General features: G+C 44.3%; 1 protein-coding gene across 2 annotated transcripts in view; it reads right to left on the bottom strand.

The window, feature by feature from the left end:
- DUSP10 (dual specificity phosphatase 10) overlaps positions 1–21,384 on the bottom strand; it is a 179,079-nt gene that overhangs the window by 118,018 nt on the left and 39,677 nt on the right. For both annotated transcript variants that reach the window (XM_069009486.1, XM_069009487.1), the window contains exons 2-3: positions 9,513–9,650; positions 7,102–7,281 (exon numbers count right to left, since the gene is read on the bottom strand). The gene's annotated coding sequence lies outside the window, so the exon portion shown is untranslated. The remainder of the gene's footprint in view (positions 1–7,101; positions 7,282–9,512; positions 9,651–21,384) is intronic.

The following is a 21,384-nucleotide window of genomic DNA, read 5'->3' as shown; positions in this document are numbered from 1 at the left end:
TGCACTCCAGCACTGAAGGGCTTCTTGTCCTTTGGAGGGCTGCTGGGGCTCTGATGGCCCCTGTAAAACCCTCAGGGTTGAGTTCAAACTAGCCCTTGGTAAAGCAGGAGAAATTCCACTATTTCACCAGCTCACACCAGATAAGAGTTACACAGGTCACAAGGCTGGGTGGCCACCATTAGACCCATATGCTGAGAAATGTTGAGTCATTCTGGAAAGTGTGTGCTGCTGCACAGAAACCCATGCAGAAATAAGCTCATGGCTTGTGTACATACACCAGCCTGCCTTAAAGGGCGAGCAGGATCAGAGACACAGCTGGGAGAGGAGCCCATCCTCAGCAGCAGGGCTCAATTTCACAGCACTGGGCAATCAGCTCGTTTGCTCTCCACTCCAGCACTGATTGAGGTGACACAGCTGGTAGAGCCCAGGTCTTGTGCCCACTGTATAGCACAGGCTTTGCTGCTCTCCTGGGTTAAAGAATCCCACTGGGAGACACAAGCAGGACCCAAACGGAACAGAGCCTCTCCACAACAGGAACCCAGCACAATCACTGGAGAGGCACAGCTGCCCAGGCAACCATCATCATCATCATCATCATCATCATCATCATCATCATCATCATCCTACCACCTGCCCAGGCCAGAGCTGTGCAACAACTCCTTTACCACCCTGAATCTAAATCCAATTCCATGCTCAAGGAAGCAGCAGAGAACACCACCAGAAGCCAGTGCTACAGGCCAGAACTCTTCTCTTGCATCTCAGAGCAGCTGCACACCCCTCCAGCTCCCAGTCTCAGTGCAAAGTGTCTGCAAAGCCTGCCATGAGAGCAACCAGAGTCTTCTCCACCAGCTGGGACCTTGCACAGCAGCTCAGTGCCAGGGACACAGAAAAGGGTGTCCTTCAGCTTTCCTCAGCAACAACAGCAGTGATGTCCACACAGCTATGGGAAACAGCAGAGGAATACAACTCCTGGGCTGGTTTTCATTCACATTTCCCTTCTCTCTTGCAGATGGGTTTGAACTTTGACTTCAAACCTACACCTTCAAGTGCTCTGAAGGGTGACAGCACACCAGGCAGCACCCAGGAGTGGCCAGAGCATGGTTGGCATGGAGCATGGGCTCAGTGACTATAGCAGCAGAGTCACAACAAGATGTGCTACTTGTGGGGATTTGGGGATGCAGGTAATCAGCCAGATGTAAGAAAGTTTTGCAGAGGCAGCAAAAGACATGTCACCCCTGCAGGGTTTTAAAAAAATTTTAGCCACCTGTTCCAAATGGGAAAGTGTTCCTAGAGGAAATATTTTTCAGAAGAGATTAAAAAGACTTTGGCAACTCAACCTATTTTCTTCCAGTTCTTGGATATTTACTAGCTTACTAACATTTTCCCCACCCCTGAGAATTCACGCGGCCAAGGCAGAAAGCCAATGCAAATCCTCAATCTGACTCTTCCAACTGAAAAATGTAATGAAAAGAGGAACTTTTGGGGGGTAAACTCAACTCATCTGCAATGGTGGCTTTTATTCAAAATGGGCCTGAGCCAAGTTTCCTTGCTCTCTCCTCCCTCCTTTCAGGACTGTGCTGTCATGGGAGCCTGGGACTCCACAGAGTTTCTGCAGAAGGCCTGTTTTAGGAGGTGAAGCACCTCGTAGGTGCAGCTTCCCCTTGCCTCAAGTGGTGATCAAACAGGAGCCTCAGGGGCCCAATTGCCCTTGTTCTCGTGCCCGTTCTCTGTGCACTGACGTCAAATGTGCTGCAAATTTGTGCTGGCATAAATAGCAAGGGAGAAGAATCAATTCCTGTTCAGCCAAACGCAGGTCACTTCCATCCCCTGGCCAAAAGTACTCTCAGGATAGCATACAATTTGGTCCATTGATTTTAATATATTGGCATTTCCTCCCTCTTATTGTGTGAACACATTGTTTACAATTTCAGTAAGCCACTTTGGAAAACACTCTTATAAATCAGGATACATAAAAGCTTGTCCTGTTTGCCTCCAGTATCAGACATTGCTAGTGTGGGAGGTAGGTCAACTGGGGATACAAATCACCCCACCTCATGCCTTCTTCACTATTTCCTTAGTGTTTCAGTTGGGTTTCTGAAATTCCTTAGTGCTCCTGGACTGTAAACCTGTTGAGCATTACACCAATCACCCAAGAGGAGTCTTGTTCCGTGGAGATATTTTAATGTATTAGTTCATTTACAGTAGCCATCAGTACCCCTTTAAGGTGGCCACCGCTCACACACTGAATCTCTTGGCAGAGAGAATCTCTTGTTCATTTGCTGTTTGCATGTTACTTTAAACCAAGGAGTAAAGGGATGATCTGGATCCAGTGTGAATTCCGGATTGGTTTGGCTCTGTTGCAAAGGGTAAGCACGGAGCTTCTCTTCAATTAGCAGGAGAGGAGGCAAAGCTGGAATTGCTCTATGAATTGCCTATAGTATTTGACGAGACAGCAGAGGATACGGCTGTGCTTTCCAGAGCAAAATGAGTCACCTGTTGTCTGCAGGAGCTCATGCCAAGAATGGTCAGATCTGAGCTCAAGGGAGTGCTTTCCAGAGGACTTCAGCCAACAGCTGTTTCCCTTCAGCTGGATTGTGCTGAGAATCTAGCCTCAAGTTAAAGCATGAAAAGAAAAAGTGGTACTAGATGCCAAAAGAAGTGTGAAGGCCAAATTTCTCGATAAAATGGAAACATGGATTGCTGGAATTATCTACCCTACTTTTCTGCTCACACACTATTCCCAGCTTAGCATGGTGACCCTGTCAGGCAACCAATCAACCAATGGAGAGAACTGGAAAGTTCCTGCTTCCTCAGGAACAGATCAGAGGATGAGTCTCTTTAATACATGTGTTCAACCTGATCCAGACATTTAAGCAGATAATTGTTCAAGCAGTGTTAAAGTCCAGGAATCATTTGGGAGAGGCAATTTCAATAGTGGCCAGTGAGACGGCTAAATTAAGGATGAGGGTGTGTTAGATCAGTGTTCTGCTCCATCACAGACTACCTCTAGGCATACTGCTTGTTGCTGACCTCCTCACAGTATTATAGATGCCTGACCAGCCCATCCAATTTTGGTGGGAGCTTGGTTCTCTGAATCTTCATGGATCTGGAGTTTGGTCAGTTTAGTCATATTTTTGTGAAATTGTGAAAAATGCTTTCTTCCTCCGTATATGAATTACTGTGAGAATAGCTGAGGAGCACAGAGCTCCTCCCCACTTAAGGCCTCAGCAGTGAACTCCCTTCCTTGCACAGCCCTGCAGCAATTTTAGCACCCATGATAAAATCCCAACCAGAGCCCACACTGTGCTCTGCAAATGGCAAGTCACTGCAGACAAACAGCACTTGAAACCCTTTCTGTCACCACCTCACAAACATAAGCTACTTTTATGCAGGATCTTAAAGGAAAAAGCTAATCTTTTCCACTGCAATTATCACCAGAAGCCTTCAGATGGTCACTGTAGGATGCAAAAGTAATTTTGCCTAGCAGCTCTAACACTTGGCCAGATTCTGCAGAGATTACAGCGATCGAGTGCCTGTCAGGGCAGCTTTCTCTTACTCCCTGCCCCTGCTCTTTCCAGAGGCATGCATGACTACCTCACCTATCATGCTTTTTAACATCTTCACCTCTTTGGTTTATATCTCATTTCAAGAAGCCTCCTCAACCTGCCTCCCAGAGACTGGTGATTCCCAGCATGGACAGACAGCAAAAAGCAACTATAAAATGTTCATTTCTGTGTGAAGACTGAAAACTATTGAAAAAGCTCAATTCTTTAAAAAAATTACCACTGATTCAAAAGAAAGACATCTTTTCAATAGACTTTAAAAGCAGGAAGGATCACTGATCAAGTCTGACTCCTAGTAAAATACAGGTCAGTGATTTCATCCAGTGAAGCCAGTGTCCTGCCCATGCATGCAAAATGAGCCTCCCAATTAGTACTGGTTAGAGCCTTCCAGTGCAGTATCAGGAAATGTTATTTCATTGGAAGTGAAATGTGTCAGCTTCAATTACCATTTCATTTTGAAAAAAGTATCAGTCTACAGATTACCAGGACAGGCCAAATGTAAAATTTTCCTTTTCCCTTTTGTGATGGCCTTTTGTGTAATTTCTTGGAAGAATATAGAAGCATAAAAAATAAAATATTTTGATGAATACTTAGCTTTCACATGAAAATTAAATAAGTATGTTTACTCTTCAGAAAAAATGGAAAACCTCATTCTCACAGGCAGTAATGGGATTAGCAGATATATGGCAACATTCATGTTCCCTTTTATGCAGTAACACCATGTTTACACCCACATGAGTAAAGGCAGTAAGGACAAAAGCCAGTTATGAGTCCCTCAAAATCTCTCAGAAAGAAACCCTTTGGCTAAAACACGTGTGTGATGTTCAGCCAGAAAAATATTTTCTTCCCTGTATTCATATGCCCTGCATTCATACTGATGGGAAAGAAATGTCATTCTTGAGACATTAAAAAAACTACTTAATCATTGAAAGCTCTAATGAATTTTCACACCCTATGTCACAAAGCCTTGCTTACAAACATCAAATGATCTTCTAATTATTGAAACCTTCTTTAATTCAAGTTGCTTTGAGGCTTTCCCAGAGTGCTCACAGTTTCTTTCTAAAGAAATTCCAAACTACAACACAGCTGACTAAATGAACCTGCATGTGCTACCCTTGCTTTTGGCTGTCTGGGACAATCATAAGGAAGCTTCACAGTGCAGCGCATTTTCAGGCATAATACCTACCTAAGATTTTCTCCTTTATCCATTTTCTCATTTCCCTCCTCACAGTTTATATCACTACAATTTCCCCCCTAGAAAGTTCAAAAAATTTTAATTTAAAGAGGAGAAAGATAAGGACTGGGGGGGAAGTCACTATATTTGCATGGTCTTCCCTACCCATCATAACATCTTCCCATACCCATCATAACCCCATAAACAATATAAATAATTAAAAATCAAAACAAACCCAAACAAGCTTAGGCATTAGGACTACAAGGGAAGGGTGGGGGAAATGTACGATTTTGAACTGGGTTCCAATTCTGAAACCAGTTCTGTGCATTAGGTGTCAATTTTAACACTTTCCTGCTGCGTATCAATTCAAAGTTCTCATTTTCTCACTTTCAGCCCTAGTGAGCCTGTCCTTCCTGAACAGTTACTTTCTAGGAAGCTGAGCTCAAGCATAAGGAGGCTCTCCAACAGTGACACCACACCGAGGCAAGTGCTGCTGATGGTCCCAAGGACAAAGCACACGGAGCACTGAAGGGACTCGCGCATTGCTGAGTGCGCTCCATTTTGAAACATGCTCGCTCTTGCTATGAGCCCAAATTTCCATCACTACAGTGTCCTTCAATATTTCTATATTTCAGGTGGTTAGTACCGTATCAGGAGACAGGATAATCTGAACAACCAGCAGTGTATTGCTCAGATGGGTGAAGCAACCTGTAGGGCATACAGGGTCCTGGTGGAACAGACCACAGCAAGATGGATCCCCAACCCTGCACAAACCAAAGCTGAACCAGCTCTGTAGACATCTATCTATGGTACTGGCACTGCCTGGAAGCAATTGTGTACCACCCTATGGAGATATCAGTGGACTGGATGCCTTTTACACACCCTGAAAGTCTCAGCATGAAGAGATAAGTCTATAGACATAAATAAAAGCCCAAAGCTTCTTTGTCTGAAAGAGTAATTATCTGTCTGACTTCAGAATTTATGCTGTTACTTATTACTAGAGTATCTGAGAACAATCCAGTTTAAGTCAGAGGGAAAAGAAAAATCTCTAGTGGTGGTACTTTTTGAACCTCCCTACTTAAAAGCTGAACAAACATGTACCTTGCATCCATAAATATTTTTTATTTCATCTGAGAGCAGGCAACTGTGCTTTGTTAATGTTTGCAAGGACATTAAGGTCACACAGGTCAAAACCTGTACTTGTATTAAACTGAAGTAGCAATGATAAATCATCAACTAATTTGACAGTACAGGGAACAAGCCACAGAGGGCCTACAAATGCACAATGCACCGGTTTTAAACGTTCATTTCTGTTGCCACGTTTGCAGCTGCCAGAGATGCACTAAGTTCACCTTGATGTTGCAAGGAAAGAAAGCAGAAAGTCCTTACAAATGGTTATGAGGGCAATAAGAAAGGGCAAACAATGAACTATGTCAGAAAAAGGCAGTATTGCCACATCTGAATTCAGTGGTAACCACTGAAAACCACCCTGGGCTACCTGTGGCCATTGACCTAGAAAAGCAGGGAATTATAAAAAGGGGGCAGGCTGACACCTTCACCTGGAATGGGGCCCCCCTGAATTTTGTTTGAGAGTCTCTCTAGATTTAAGATACCTACATCTTAATTTCCAATCCATCTACAAAGAGATCTCTAAGCATCCCTGATACAGAGAGCTTAGAAATTTAGCAACTCATACCCTACTGCACCAAGCACAGCTGTTATCAGCACCAAATACAGCTCTTATCAGCACCAAGAGTCAAACCACTTGTTGTCCCACCCTCCACCTTCATTCAGCATGTCCACCTAAGAGGAGTGACCACGGAAGGACAACTCTGGCAGAGGCAAGCATCAAACTGAAGACATCAAGCACTTACCACAAGGAGACATAAGCGCAATTTTCGGTGATCCCTCATGCATTTTGCAGAGAATGCTTTACTGTGGGGGTCCTTGGAAACTCAGAATGGAATAGGACAATTTTTTCTCCTGCTTGAGCTTCCCTGTGAGTTGCTTAGAAGCGGAAACACCTCCTATCCAGGAAAACCTGTTCCAGCCAGTGCAAAATGGATCATTTTGTTAAACTGAATGTTTTCTGCTTTCCTGGCCACTTGCCACCATGGCAAATGCAGTGAGAGATAGGAAACTCCTCAGACTTGTGGGAATGACATCTCTAAAGTTAACTCAGGGACTTTTCTAAAAAATATAGAGCCTTGTTCTGCTCTCAGTTACATCTGTGTAACCCATTTGACATTTCTTCTATAGTCGCCTCTAACACAGGGAGGCAGCTAATGAGCTCATTAAGTGCTGGACTCTGACTTGGCACCAAAAAAGAAGTAAACAAATTGAATATTAGACAGTCTACTATACCAGATGAGATCCTGAGACAAGATCTGTATTGAACACAGCCTTTGAGAAGAGAAGGGAAATTTCCTCAGGTTCTGGGGTGGAAAATCCTTTGCATATTCTCTTGTGCTGAGTTTTGTAGGCTGATCTTCTACCAGGCAGACACACTGTAACTCCAGAGATAGTGCAGGAACTTCAGAGAGGCTGCATTCATGTAAAGACAAATGGGTGAATTAGATATAATCATTTTCAGCCTTTTTCACATAAGAAATGTGGGCTTGTCTGCAAGTGTCAGGCTCATGAGTGTGGTCAGGAAGCTGACAGAAAAAAATACATATCTTTTATATATATGTATATATATATATATATATGTTTGTGAATTACTTAAGGCATGACACAAGGACCTGCTGAAATCAATGCAAAGATCCAAGCCAGCCCTCAAGGAGGCCCAACCAAGAGATTAAAATGAAGATGCAATAAAGTGTATGGCTTCTACTTAAATCAGCCCCACCTGGTTGAGGTTGAGATGCTGTGGGTGATCAGGTGAGGAAGCTTACATCATCTCCACATCTGACTGACAGATTAAACATTTCTGAGAACTGACTCAAGACTTTTCACTGAGCAACTTCTTTTTGACAGCCATACTACTACATTTACACTCCACCAACGTGGGTAGTGAAGCAATAATCTGACATGCCAACTCCACTGGAGTCACTCAGAAACAGAATGAGAGTGTTGGCTCAGCCTCGTTGGGATACATAGTATTAACTTTTTTGTGAGCATTACTGTCATCAGTGATTAATTGGAATAATGAGCCATAACAGTGAGCTAGCAGAGGATCCTAAAGATGAAAGGTATATCATACCACAGAAAGAAAACCACTAGCCCTTACAAAAGACATTCACTGTCTCTAGGGAAAATAGAAGTAGTACAATTAGAGGCATCTAGTAGACATTATCCCCTCCCAGAATATAGTTTTGGAGTATGAAAAAGTGACATTTCACCCAGAGATTATGAAACGTTCAGTTCTGACACAGTGAAGATCATTTTCAGCAGCCTTGATCTGGCACTGCATTTAATATGACATAGGGACTTAAGGGCACTTAAACACTATCTGTGGGGTACATGAACAGAAATTTAGTCACACTCACATACTCAGACAAGAGCATGTAGAAGTATGACCCCTCTTGCTCTGCTTCCTCTGTCCAAAGAGAAAACAACAGGAGCACATGCCTGCTGCACAAGTTTCTCTTTAGTCTCTCTTCTTCATAAGTGATGTTATATTTATACCCAATTGTTACAACCAAAAGAATAAATAAAACATCTAAAATATACACAAACAATCTTGTTCCCCAGCAGCATGGGATGTTCAAATGCACTCAGAAACACAGACATCAAATTCATAACTTTCCTTTACAGTTGGGCTGCATAATTCCTCTAAGGCCCAACCATAAAATTCCCTTCCTTCTCTGAGCCCTGCTGAATTCCTGTGTTTCACAAGGGAATCATGTCTTTTGTGGAAAAAAATATTTCCTTCTGCTGCTTCTACATTTGCTGTTTTCAAATCTCTGGGTGTTTGAGGAGGAAAGATAAATAAGAGCATGCGATTTATTTTCCTTAGCTAGACAGAAAGTGTGGTCTGAATGAAAGATTAGGGCTCCAGATACTCTTCAAAATCATCAGTCACTGCTTTCAATGGACGTGCAGCTCTTTTTAAAAAGAACTGTTTCCACAAAGTCCTTTAGCTGAGGCCAAACTTTGAAAGCTTAACCTTAATTGTGAGCATCTTCCCAAAACTTCCCCTTACCCTTTAGAGTGGGTTTGACACTCTCCAGCCCCCTCACCTGCCCTCTTTGCTGACTTCAGCTGCTGGGTGTAACAGTTTTTCAGCAACACCTGGTGCTGGCCAGAGAGAACACATAGAGTCTGCTGGCACTCCTTAGGGAAGGCTTGCAAAGGCAGAAGTGAGTGTCCCAGTCACTCTCCATGAGTGTTGATAGTAGCTTTACATCAACCCACACTTTTCTGTTTCTGGCAGTACTGTCTGCATCTATCAATTAAAATTGCTGAGTTTTGTGCCAGAAGTCCAAGCCTGGGAGGAAGACCCTGAGAGGTACCAAAGATAAGGAAATCTTGAAAGCTGAGTGCTACCTACCTTCTCTTTATCTAATTGTATCAAGAAAGATTTCATAAAGAGAGCCTGACTCACTTCTCACACTTGTTAATTAAACTTTGTTTCAGCAGTAATTCAGTGTTAATACTCCTCCTTTACAAAGATTTTTGTTAAGTAAAGGCCTTTGTAAGAAAACTTACTGACAATAGAGAATACCATCCAGGATCAGACTGAGTAGCATTTTGACATATAAAACAGAATAGCTAAAACCAAGGGTGGTTTCTTCTGCGATCAGCCCAAAGCCTGGCAAATTAACACATACCTGGTCCTGAGAAATTTAGGTCAGATGATGGGTTTGGGCTCCTGAGGAGGCCATAGACTGCAGCCTTTGTCTTCTCCACCTCCAGCAGCTGCCAGCTCCAATCTTTGATAGGATTCTTATGGATGGCCTCATGCTTGCCTTATGAGGAATAGAACACAGAAAGTCCCAGGTTAACCCCAGAGTGAAATAAGAATTATAATCCAAAATATTGATATGAGATGGAGAAGCATTTCCTATAGGGTCCTGGGTAAGACACAGGACTATTTTAAGCAGCCAAGTGTTGAGGAGACAGAAAGGACACAATGGCTGTGCCATTGAAAGGTTGTTTATCTGCTGTCCCCCTGGCCATGTGGCTTCAATGGCCTGTGCTCACACAAAAAATGCCACACCTCTTCCTCCCATCTTTTCAACAGCCCAGTCCTGCCTGAGCCCCCATGGCAGGACATCCTCCAGAGAAAGGGATTTGCTCAGATTTAGAGTCAGCCTGACCTAGAACAGCTCATGAGATCATGGGTTTGGTTCTTGCAGAGACTCCTGCCCTTTGCTTTTCCATGGGAGAAGCACAGATGCACATTCAGGCAATCCCAGTGAGCCATGGATCCCAGGAGGAGTATTACACCAGCACGGTCTGCCCCTGACTGAGGCTGAGCACAGCATCAGAGCAACAGATGTGATGTCAGGTATGCTGCTGCCATAATTAATCAGTTGCAATTATTGTTCAGATACCTTCACATCTCATTTGGCCAGCAGCACCAAGAGCGTGAATGGGCTCCCTTAGCACACAGTCAGCATGATTTTATTGTTATAGATGAGATAAAGCACAATGAAGCAAGGGAGAATTTGCAAGGAAGAGCCTGAGACTTGGAGAGAATTAGAGTTTTGTACCCAGCTTTACCACAGGCCCCCATCTGTGACTTGGAGTGAATTACCTCATTTTTATCCTGTACAATGGGATTCTTCCTTCTCTTTGCTACTCTTAACAGTTTAGGGAAGAGTCTCTGACAGTGTGCAGGCATCTAACAGCCAGCACACAGGCACCTTAACCAATTAAAGGCTTTGAAATGTCTCTGTAAGAAAAAAATCTGCTTTGATAGATGAATTATGTTGTTCTGTCTCATAAACACATTTGCTTGCACAACATTAATCGAGTTTTTACTTAAATATTTTATACAAAAAATATCATGTTAGCATCCTAGGAACTAGAAAGATCTACTGTGTAAGCACCCATATTTGTGAACCAAGTAGAGAGAGACTGAGCACATCCTTCTTAAGGACCTCTCTTTTAGTTACCTCCTATAGTGAGCCATGGGGATCAGATGTTGGGTCAGTGTAGGAAAACCTGCAGCAACTGAGCCTCTCTTCAGAGAACAATAGATATCACTCAAATGTTTTGCCAGTGTTAAACCCAAGAAGGCCCTACAGTCTCATCTGAATCAGAGGATTGGTCCCTCACAAAGGCTGTCTTTACCAGCGTGTTCTACTAAAATGCAGACTTCTGAGCTTCTGAGCTGCTGATTTTTCCAGCAGCAAAATCTTAAAGTCTGTCCTTAACTATCAAGACAACCTTATCTTCATGATGTTTGGGTTTTGGAAAGAGACAAACAGACTTGCTCTCACTGTGTGCTGCTCCAGCCCACCACCACTCCAGCACTGCTGAATGTGTGAGTTCTGACTCAGGAGAACATTTTCAGTTGAGCCATGCCCAGGGGTTCTCTATGAAATAAAACCCTGTAACTCCAAATAACTCTTTGTTAACTTCAAAGCCCTGGCAAGAGCTTTGGAGCTCACAAGACACACTAAGAGCTGTCAGCTGGGACTACCAGGCTGACAAAGAAGCCTCCTGGCCATGCTTACCATATAAACAAGAAAGGTCAGATCATTCTCCTGTGCAATATGACACTGATACTGCTTCCCCATGGGGTAACTATTTGGTTACATGGACTGGCACAACCCAACCCCTGCACAGGGGAGTGACAGAGCTGTACACACCAGACTCTTCTTTTGTAGATCCTGCAAAGCAAAGCCTGATTGATGGTGTGGCTTTCTAGTGACAGTGCACAGAAAATACCTCTGGCCATGCCCTTCCCTGAAAAGGTGAACACAGCCCTTCACCCCCCTGAGAGAGCAGTCAACACCTTGGGGCCCTGGCTCAGCTAAACCAGAAGCTGGCAAAAGCTCAGGCAGAGAAGAAAAGTGACTGTGAGCTGCTCCTTCAAGGCTGATGTCTCACAAGGACATTTTGCAACAGAATGAGGACAACCAAAAAGACTCTGCCTCATCCTTTGCCATTGCCTGCCTTCTCCACTGCTGCTCCACCCCATCCTGCACTCCTCCTCTCTGCAAGGAGGTGGGACCCATCTCAACTATGGCTTCTGAAGGCAGGGATCATGTTTGGTCTACCTTTAAACACATTACTCCCAGGCCCAGCAACATTAACCCTCTGCTAGTGCAGTTTGCTGGGAGAGTTCAGGTGAGAGTGGGATCCATAGGGAATGAGTCACATAGAGGTGAGGTGAGCCAGCAGACCTGTAACAACACCAGGTCTCCAGATCATCAGAGGGAAAAAATGTGGAGTACATATTGCAAAATGTGCCTCTCACAGACATAGAGTCACTGATAAACAATCCTCAAACATTGTTGTTCAAATAACACTTGAATCATTCTCTGACTCAGTGATCAATGAGCGACAGAAAGAACAAGTTAGCTAAGACAGGAGAAAATGTTAAAGCAGTGAGCCAAGTGTGGCATTCCCAGCTTAGCCTTTGGTGAGCTGGGTCAGAAGATTACTGAAAAAGTCAGTGTTCTGAATAAACCCCCTACAAAGCTATAATAGTGGAGCTTACATTGGAAAATGTTCATCAGCTGCTTTGCAGTCAATGGCAATTCTTAAAGTGGGACAGCATTTATAGCTCTGTGCAGTTTCTCCTAATCTTCACGTGTTTCTCTGGCACTTTTCCATTTTCTTGCTCTTGATTAAAGAGCACTGAGAATCTCTCTCAAAAAATAGCTATCAGGATCAGATTACATCCACTCCAAAAGCAAGAAAAATAATAAGAAAATTAGGAGAAAAAAACTTAAATATTGCTTTTAGGGGTTTGCTTGATGAACTCTTTCTTCAATGAGTTAAAAGTGAAATAAAAAGAAGTTGCTGTCCCATGGAGAAATCCACAGAACTGCTGGCTCAGAGCAGTGGCTTCCCATTTGCCCGATAGAAAAAATGAGTTTTTCAGTAAATGACTAAACAGATATGTATGTCCATGACAGGAATTACCCATTTCTGTAGTTGCCCAAAACAGTCAAGGCATGACCATACAGTTTTTTCATTTTACAGAAGTAGTCTTAGTCAAACTGTTTCACCACAGGCAAGCAAAGTCAGCAAGGGTTTTAATTGTAAAAAGACCAACAGAAGCATGCACCTCCCCCCCCAACCAAACCCAGCACAAGTTTAAACAACCCTCCTGAGGGACCTAGGTGTACTTCTCTTGAGCAAAACAAAAGCTGCTGATCTTTGGAAACACTGAATAGAGCCACTCCCATTTACATCTTAAGAGGTTACAAGGATTAAAAACTATTTGTATGATTAAAAGGGCTGCAAGGCCGTGTTTTGTATGTTTGGCCAAAGTAGCACCAGAAGTCAGTGGCAAAGCAGGAATTTAACCTCTGAGCACCTCTCCAGCACTCTAATCCCCCAGCAACCTCCCCTCCCTGCCTGACGAAACCGGGGCAAAGTCCAGAAGATACACGAGGGGATTGTGCTGTCCAGGTGAGCCCAGACGCGCCACCAGCCACTGCTGACGTGGTCCGTGGTGATGTGAAAGAGGACAGTGTGCTCATGCCTAGAGTCCTTCCCCAGCCGGCAAGGACTGTCTCCAAGGCACCTGCGGAGAGCACAAGGTACCCAACAAGGCCTTCACCCAGGCAGCCCAAGGAAATAACAAACTCCATTTTACAGTGAGAGATTTTTATTTGCCCTGGAGTATTGTAAACTGATAGAGATGCTTATCTCTCCTCACAACACCAGCCTGAAGGAAAGAAATAGAGTGCCTGTGAAAAGGGCCACCCTTTCAGAAAAGGGTTACTTTTGACAAGGGACAGAGAAGAAGAAATTGGGAGCACCTGAGGCTTTGAAAACCACACAGGTTGACAAGACCTAGTGAGGAAGGTGGTCCTGGGGTGAAACCCCCTGCCAGGGCTCAGGAGACAGGGGTCTCCCAGCTGCAGCAGCAGCCTCTCTGAGGTGAGAGGAGTGGAAGGGGTATTCATTTCTCCCTCTCTCACTTTCCCCCCATGCACACACCAGAGGTGAGGTGAGGATAAGCTGATGAACACACACAGGGTGCTTCAGTGCTGCAGGGATAAGCACCAGAAAGGTCTCGCAGACACAAGAGAAGCAGGATGCCAGCAGCAGCTGCCAGACCTGAGCATGCATCCAGACCCCGGCAAGAGCTCCCCATGGCTTTTAAAGGACCTGTTCTCTTAGGGCTGATTTGTTTATTCCCAACCCAATATGTTATCTTTACATCGCAAAGTTTATTTCTGAACATGTCAACACACTTGTGAAAAGGTCAGACACATGAGGGCATGCACCCGTGGTGGTGCACAGGGAGGCACAGACACAGCTGCATTCCTGGAAATCACTATTCGAAGGGTTTTCACAGCAAAGTCTGACACAGCAGCTGGGTTGGCAGACACACGTAGGCAAGCCACCATCCTCCCCCTTTTGTTATCCCTCCCATTTCTTTTCTGTGCTTTGCATGAAAATCTGAGGGTTGCTTCTAAGTATAGGTTTTGCTGGCTTTGTTTGAAAGCTTGCCATAGCTCTCAGACATGATAACACCAGCAGGGTGCTAGCTGAACTATATTTATCAATGTATTTCATAAAGGAAAAACTTGAGTGGTTTCGAGAAGTTGAGGTCTTTTCTTTTCTTTCTTTCTTTCTTTCTTTCCCTTGCAGTAGACAGCTTAGTTGTCACCCTGACAAGTAGGATATCATTAAAAGAGGAGACCCAAGATCTGTTTATGGGCAACAATGCTTTGGATAAGCAGTTCATGTTTAAATGAGACTTGAGAACCATGGTTATTTAGTTTTTTCTCTCCTTTTTTTTATTTTTAAATAAATAAAGAAGAAATTCCTTTGGTTCCTCCCATCCCTCAGCCTGCAGCTCACAGGTTTATCCACTGACTGCGACACCCCAGCAAAGCCAGCTGATGGCTGGGGATTGCTGTCCGCTCACACCAGGAGCACTGACAGTGCCCAATCCACATCTTTAAACGAGGGACTGCAAAATAGGGCTGCTTAAAATAGCAAGTCAGTGAAAACAGCCTTTAAAACGATAAAACGAGTGGTACCCTTTTCCAGATGGAAAACATACCCCAGGGAGGCCACAGGTCCTGCTGGGCACCTCGAGGTGGTCCACAGCCTGGTGCCTGCTCCTCACCTCACAAGCTCCTGCACGGAAGGGGACATCTCTTTTTCAGAGCTTGGTCGCCACCTTCCCAGCCTGACTGAGAAAAGAAGTGTGGAGGGCAACAGAGGGATTCCCAATGCCACCATTTCCCTCGTTAATGCACAGTTCTGCCCCACTCCAAGTGTCTGGGGTGGCAGTAGCAGGAGAGGCTGAAGGGGAGCAGCATTGGGATAGCTCTGCTTGGGCCTTTAGGCACAGAAGCATGACCTTGCCCCCACCCCAGAAAAGCAGGGCAAAATTAACACCCCAAGTCTTCCCTACCACACCTCTACTTGGCAGCCATGTCCCACCAGGAGGGCAGGGCTGGAAACGACAGGAAAAGCTCTCCCTGGGAGAGGTGACAGATAAGAGAGTGCTGAAATGCAGGCATCCAACTTGTCTGGTACGTCAGCATGTCAGGGCTACAGCACTGATGAAATGTCTGCAAACGGGCTGGTGAGAGGAGCTGCCTTTGGCACTTGGCACTGGGGCACTGGTGCCTTATCCAGAGCTTCCAAACACTTCCTAGCAAGGGATAATCGAGGGTGTCCGTGCTTGCTCCCCACAGAGTGCAGGACACCCTGCCCTGGGCCTGCCACTGAGCTCCCCCATGAGCTGCTCTGCCTCAGGCAACCACTCTGGGCACTGCCCATTCCTCTCCAGGTATTTTGATGAATGCTTAACATCAGATTCAGCAAATGTCCAAGGATATAAATCCCAATTACTTGAAGGCAACAAGTCACAAGAATAAACATTTGTGTCATCAAGCCTTGGAATTTTTTGTTCCATGTGATAACAAAATTGACCCCATCCATTTAAAGGATCAATGTAGAAACAGTAGAAAGTTAGGAACATTTTTTCACAACAATATTCTGATTCACTCTGTAGGAAAAGGTTCAAATATTTGATAAATCACAGACTAACCACTGAGCCATCTGTGGAAAATTTTAAAGATATACTCATGAAAATATTCACGGTTATTCAGAAACATATCATTCACAATTTCAAACCATTTACAAACTGCACACAGATTGATTAACTTAAGAGAGCAGGGTCTGAATGACACACAGCACTGTGTGGGCAGGAAAACATTCCACAGCTCTTCACCTTGAGGTTGATGTTGGTGCATTAACCAATAATTTTTCTACTTGCCACCTCTCACTCATGAGGGCAGGCTGCACTGGCCCACCTGGCTGCCTCTGCCATCCCAGCCACACCACCAGCAATGAATGCTCCCGGGGAAAAGCACATGCTGGGACACAAGATGCTTCACAAATGCCAGACACTTGGCCTGATGCTCATTGAGCTTGTGCTCTGTGTGAGGATGGAGAAGTGGTCCCTGGATGCATGGTGAGACATGATAACAACAGCAAAAGTATAAACTGATCCCAAATCACTTAGTCACATTACATGCCTCCAAATTATTCCTTTAAGTTGAAACACTTCATTAGGAAATCACAAGGAAGACGCCTTAAACCTAATGAATCTCCACTTGAAATCAAAGTTGACAAACTGATTAAAAATACCTACATGCTTTTCTTTATACACAGCTAAAATTACTCTTGGCTTCAATGCAACTATTCACCTGTCATAAAATCATTTGGGGGGCCACAGATTTGTTCTGCTGAATGTTATTTAACCAGCATTATGTTCCACCCCCCAAATGACCGCCTTTAAAAATGAGAAAAAATTATTTCTGTATAATTTTATCCCCCTAGAGTATAGGCATTTGATAAATACATATTGCCTTTCTATGGTCAATGACAGCTCACCCCCTTTTAAAGTAATCCCTATTCCCCAGCCCTCTGTTTCTAAGTATAGAATGTTTAAAGAGTGAGACTTGATGTTTGCAATCATTTCAGACTTATCTTTGGCAAACAAGGAATTGACTCCAGTATAATACCCAAAAGGAATAGATCTGTCCTTCCAAAATCCACATTCAGCCTGGCTGCCATTGTACTAAGAAATTCAGGTCCAAATCACATGGCAGCTGTCTTAAAAACTGCAATTTAACCTTGAGTTCACTCTCAGTTTATCTTTTAGAGGATCCTCTAGAATTAGTACCAGAAATGTTTTTACACCAAAAAGAAACAGAAGTAACCATAAGGTAAATTGTTCTTCTCCACAACAAGAAAACCTGGAAACCGCAGCATTCTGAGAGCTGAGGGGTTGTGAGGGAGGCTGAGTATATACATCTATAGAGACCTAGCTATAGGATCTAATTATTTGTATCTGTCTCAGAATAAATCCCTCTCTACTACTGCTCAACTGCATGACTACGCAGACACCATTTTACTTTTTTGTGCCTCTCTCTCACCAAATGAAGCTTGCTTACATCCAAATTGATATTATTTGGGATTAATTCAGCAGCATATTTGAGACTATTTACAAGACACTATAAGTGAAGAGAGCCCCTGCTCAAACAAGCTCTCTACATCCATCCCTCCGGAGACAATGGGTAGGTGGGAAAAACAAAAGGGGCATGGAAGGGATGGATGGAACCACAATAAAATGACAAAGCTGCAGCAAATGTTACAGCGCATCATTAAAATTAAATGATGAACAGATCTTAGCCTCAGAGGGTGTCATTAAGCTCCACCCAGTTTAATGGATACCGTTGTTTCCATAGCAACAAATTATTTTCAATAAAAACTTAAAACCTCAAACCCAATAAAGTCAGGCAAAGATGGGACACACACAAAATATGGAATGGGACTATTAAAGTTTTATCACTGCTTGTCTGGCATAACCTGCACAATTCACCCATGTTTCTGCCACTCCTATTTACTGTGCTCATGGCTGTAGAATTCTGCAGCCTCCTCACAGTTCGGCAACTCCTCTATTGATTTGTCTCTTGAAAACACAGCAAGGGGAAATGTGAAAGTGCTAAAGCACAGAGGCACTGCCTCTCCCCTTGCAAGACAGCGCTGCACGGAAGAGCAACCTCAAGCTAAGTAGGATTGTAGGATGTGCCTCCTTTTTCAGGTCATTTTGTACTGCTTCAGTGTCTGCACTTGTTGGTCTTGGCCCAACAGAACAGTCACCAGCAGGGATCTCAGACACTTGGTGGGTGATGCTAAGATGCTGTCACCTGTGAAGTTTGCTGCAAGCACTGGAGCAGCAGAGCCAGGAAGGTCCAGGGCATCTGTTTCTGTGCTTTCAGCAGTACAAACAGAAGATTCGCCACAGGGTATTGGCAATTCAGCCTGCTGAGCATCGTCAGCATTCACATCACAACAACCTCTTGGTGGGAACAAGAGGCCTGCAGTGGCATATAAAGTGTGTCCTACACATCAGGTAAGGCCCTCTTCAAGGTGTGCAAAAGCCAATCCCTCTGGCAATGCTCTGCCTCAGCAAGAATTGGTTTGCTCACTTTTAAACATGAGGGCACCAGGAAATTTTGAGCTTAGATTTGTTAGATTGCTCTGAAAGCTGCCTTGAAGACATGGGCTCACAACACTTGGGATAAATCCATTGCCTCTTAGGTCTATGAAAGGAAAGATTCAGAATTTCATCCCCAGACTTTTTGCAAAGCACAGCCCTCAGAATAACAGAGTAATAGGACTTTCATCACTACAGCCCAACCCAATGCCACCCTTATCCTCAGCAATCCCACAGGGTAGGTCTTCAAGCCACACTGATGCCCTAAGTTCATTTAAAACTCATTTAGATCTAGCATTCTCATTTCAGAACATGTTAGAGTTGGAGCCAGAAGGGTACTGAAGACTCATCGCCCCTAGCAAAGGCAGTGTGACGGAATTTGAGTGTATTCAGTGCTTGGTAGGATCAGCCCTCAGTGCATCGGTGTTGCAGGCAGGAAAAATTATAAAGTCTACAAAAGTAAATGGCTCAGGGCCTAGAAGCAGCCTGGAGAAGTGGAATGTAACTGGTTAGGCTGGTAAAGTATCCCCTGTTACACTTTTGACTTGTGTAACTATTTCTCTCAAACATGATCTCTTAGAACACCCCCAAAAAGCAGTCTGTCCGCAGCCTTGATATTCTAGCTGTTAAAAACATAAAAACATTTACAACATGGGCATGAGGCTTTCCCTCATAGTCCCTCGGCAGCCAGTGCTGCTCCTGGAGGCAGTCAGCTCACAAATGTGCTGCAAGGCCTTAGGGTCTTTCCAAGATCTCCTAGAGTCATCTACTGGAAAAGCTGATGCCATTCTTCTGAGCTCCCGCAGACAAGCGCTCCACCATGACCTAAATTTGGGCTCCAAATAAAATTAGAGTCAGACAAATAACAGATAATTTGGGAAAACTGGAAAAAACCCTGAAAACTGAAGAAAAAAGAAAAACCTGAAAATTCAGTCAGGTTTTTCTTTCTGTTTAAAATATTTGGTTTGGTGAGACTTTGGTCTGTTTTCTGGTTATGGGAGCCTGTTGTTTATTTATCAACTTGAGGATGGTGGGGAGCAATGCTCATTTTATAAAAATGACCCTGGTCTCTGCTGATACTGTTCTGTGATCATGCACATGGGAAATGATAGTTGTATGTCCCACTTTTCTTAGACAGAAAAACCACTACGGACTTCAGGAAGGAAATGTAATTTTTTTAATGACCTGATTTAATAGATAAATGTTTCTTGAGAACCTCATTAAAAAAATAGAAACAGCAGCAGGTCAAAGAAGCCATCTGCAAAATAAATATAACAGGTCAGATCCTTCAAATACCATGAAATAGATGCAACTTCTGTAATTTCAGAAGACCGACCCTGCATTTGCAAGAGCCCCAGGGCAGAGTCCTGCCTGCCTCTCGTGTGATCCATACAAGCTTCCTGCTGATTTCCCTGTGACTGCAAAATACCAAGCCAGGTGGAATCTGGGCCTTCTGTATTTGCCTGGAAGGGAGAGTAGTTCTTGTAAACCTGCCTAGTGAGCGACAGCTGCTGGACTGTGATCATCCAACCATCAGCCAGAGATAAATCTGTTACTCTCTGAAGCATGGGACAAACTCGCCCTGCTTTTTGGGAGGATAGAAGGAGTTTCCCTTTCACCAGACAAGGCTGTCACCCAACACAATCTGTGCACTGCTTGTCCCCTTTGTCAGGACTGGCCATCATTGGGTGCTGAGATACACTGAGCCCATGAGCAGCTCAAATGGGGCTCCTCTTCATCTCGGAAGCACTAAGGACCATGCTGGAGCTGTGATGCAGAGACCTGGAAGGCCTGAAAGTACACTTTGCCAGAAAGGCTGAGACGGGACAAGTACTGAATCCCTTCATCTTTTCAGTGTCCTTCCTCACAGTATCACCAGTTAGCAACAGCCCTCCTCCTGCTGCCAGTGTAGCTGTAGAAATGCCCTTGTTGCCACTCATACCCTTCACCAATTCTAACTCCAGACTAGGCTTGGGCCTGCCTGTTTTCATCCCTGCAATCCCAGGAGAGGCTTCTATACGCTTCTAGATTTCTGCTCCATGTCCTGTCCCCTTTTCCAACTCTTCCTAGTTCTATTTTGTTCACTAAATTGAGTGAAGGGTTCCCTGTTAAGCCAAGGTGACCTCCTGCCACACCAACTCATCTTGCACATAAAGCGACTGACCCATGCATCCCCGGCAGCCCAAAACAGACTGCCCTACTGGTGGTTTTCCTGGGAATGCTTCTCCACTGGTTTAAAGCCCTCCTTGTGTCTGTGCTAAGGAGCAATCTCTGCTTGTGTTTGCTCCCACAGGAGAAAGGCTGTCCCTCCAAGCAGGGAGAGTTTGAGCTTCTCTGTGAGCTATTCTCTCTTAAAAATCGTATCAATGGAGCAGTCCCACAGACAGAACACAGCCTCAGCTTTGAGACTCCTCCATCCCTAGGTGTGGAAAAAGCTCTCCTTCCTTCCTTGCCAGAGGACTGGTAAAATCTGCCCTTAATTCATTTACAGGACAGGCAGCACAGTTATGTTCTGTTGAACCATATCACGGAATCACAGAGTACCGATTGGAAGGGGACCTCAGTGATCATCTGGTGCAACCTTTCCTGGCAAAAGCACAGTCTAGACAAGACGACCCAGCACCCTGTCCAGCTGAACAAGTGTCTGACTTTGGGGAATCCACCACTTCCCTGGGGAGATTGTTATAAAGGCTGATTGTTCTCACTGTGAAAAATTTTCCTCTTGTGTCTAAATGGAATCTCCCCAGGAGTAACTTGTATCCATTACCCCATATCTTTTCCATGTGACCCCTTGTAAAAAGAGAGTCTCCATATTCTTTGTAGCCACTCTTTAAATACTGGAATAACAGAGCAACAGAGACACCTGTGAGTTGTCACTGAGGTCCTTTGCCCCAGCTGAGCTGATGGATCACAGCAATTGTAGCAAGCAAAAATGAAATAGCTATAGCTAAATCCTCCCTGATCCTATTCATTGTGCTTCTAAAAGTGCTTACAAATTGTGTCAAAAAACAGACGCCCGAGGTCAAATAAGTGGCCCTGGCTTG

Source organism: Aphelocoma coerulescens, chromosome 3 (genome assembly GCF_041296385.1).
Source record: "Aphelocoma coerulescens isolate FSJ_1873_10779 chromosome 3, UR_Acoe_1.0, whole genome shotgun sequence".
NCBI lineage: Eukaryota > Metazoa > Chordata > Aves > Passeriformes > Corvidae > Aphelocoma > Aphelocoma coerulescens.
Note: the sequence above shows the minus strand (reverse complement) of the source record. Positions and strands in the feature narration are given on the sequence as shown.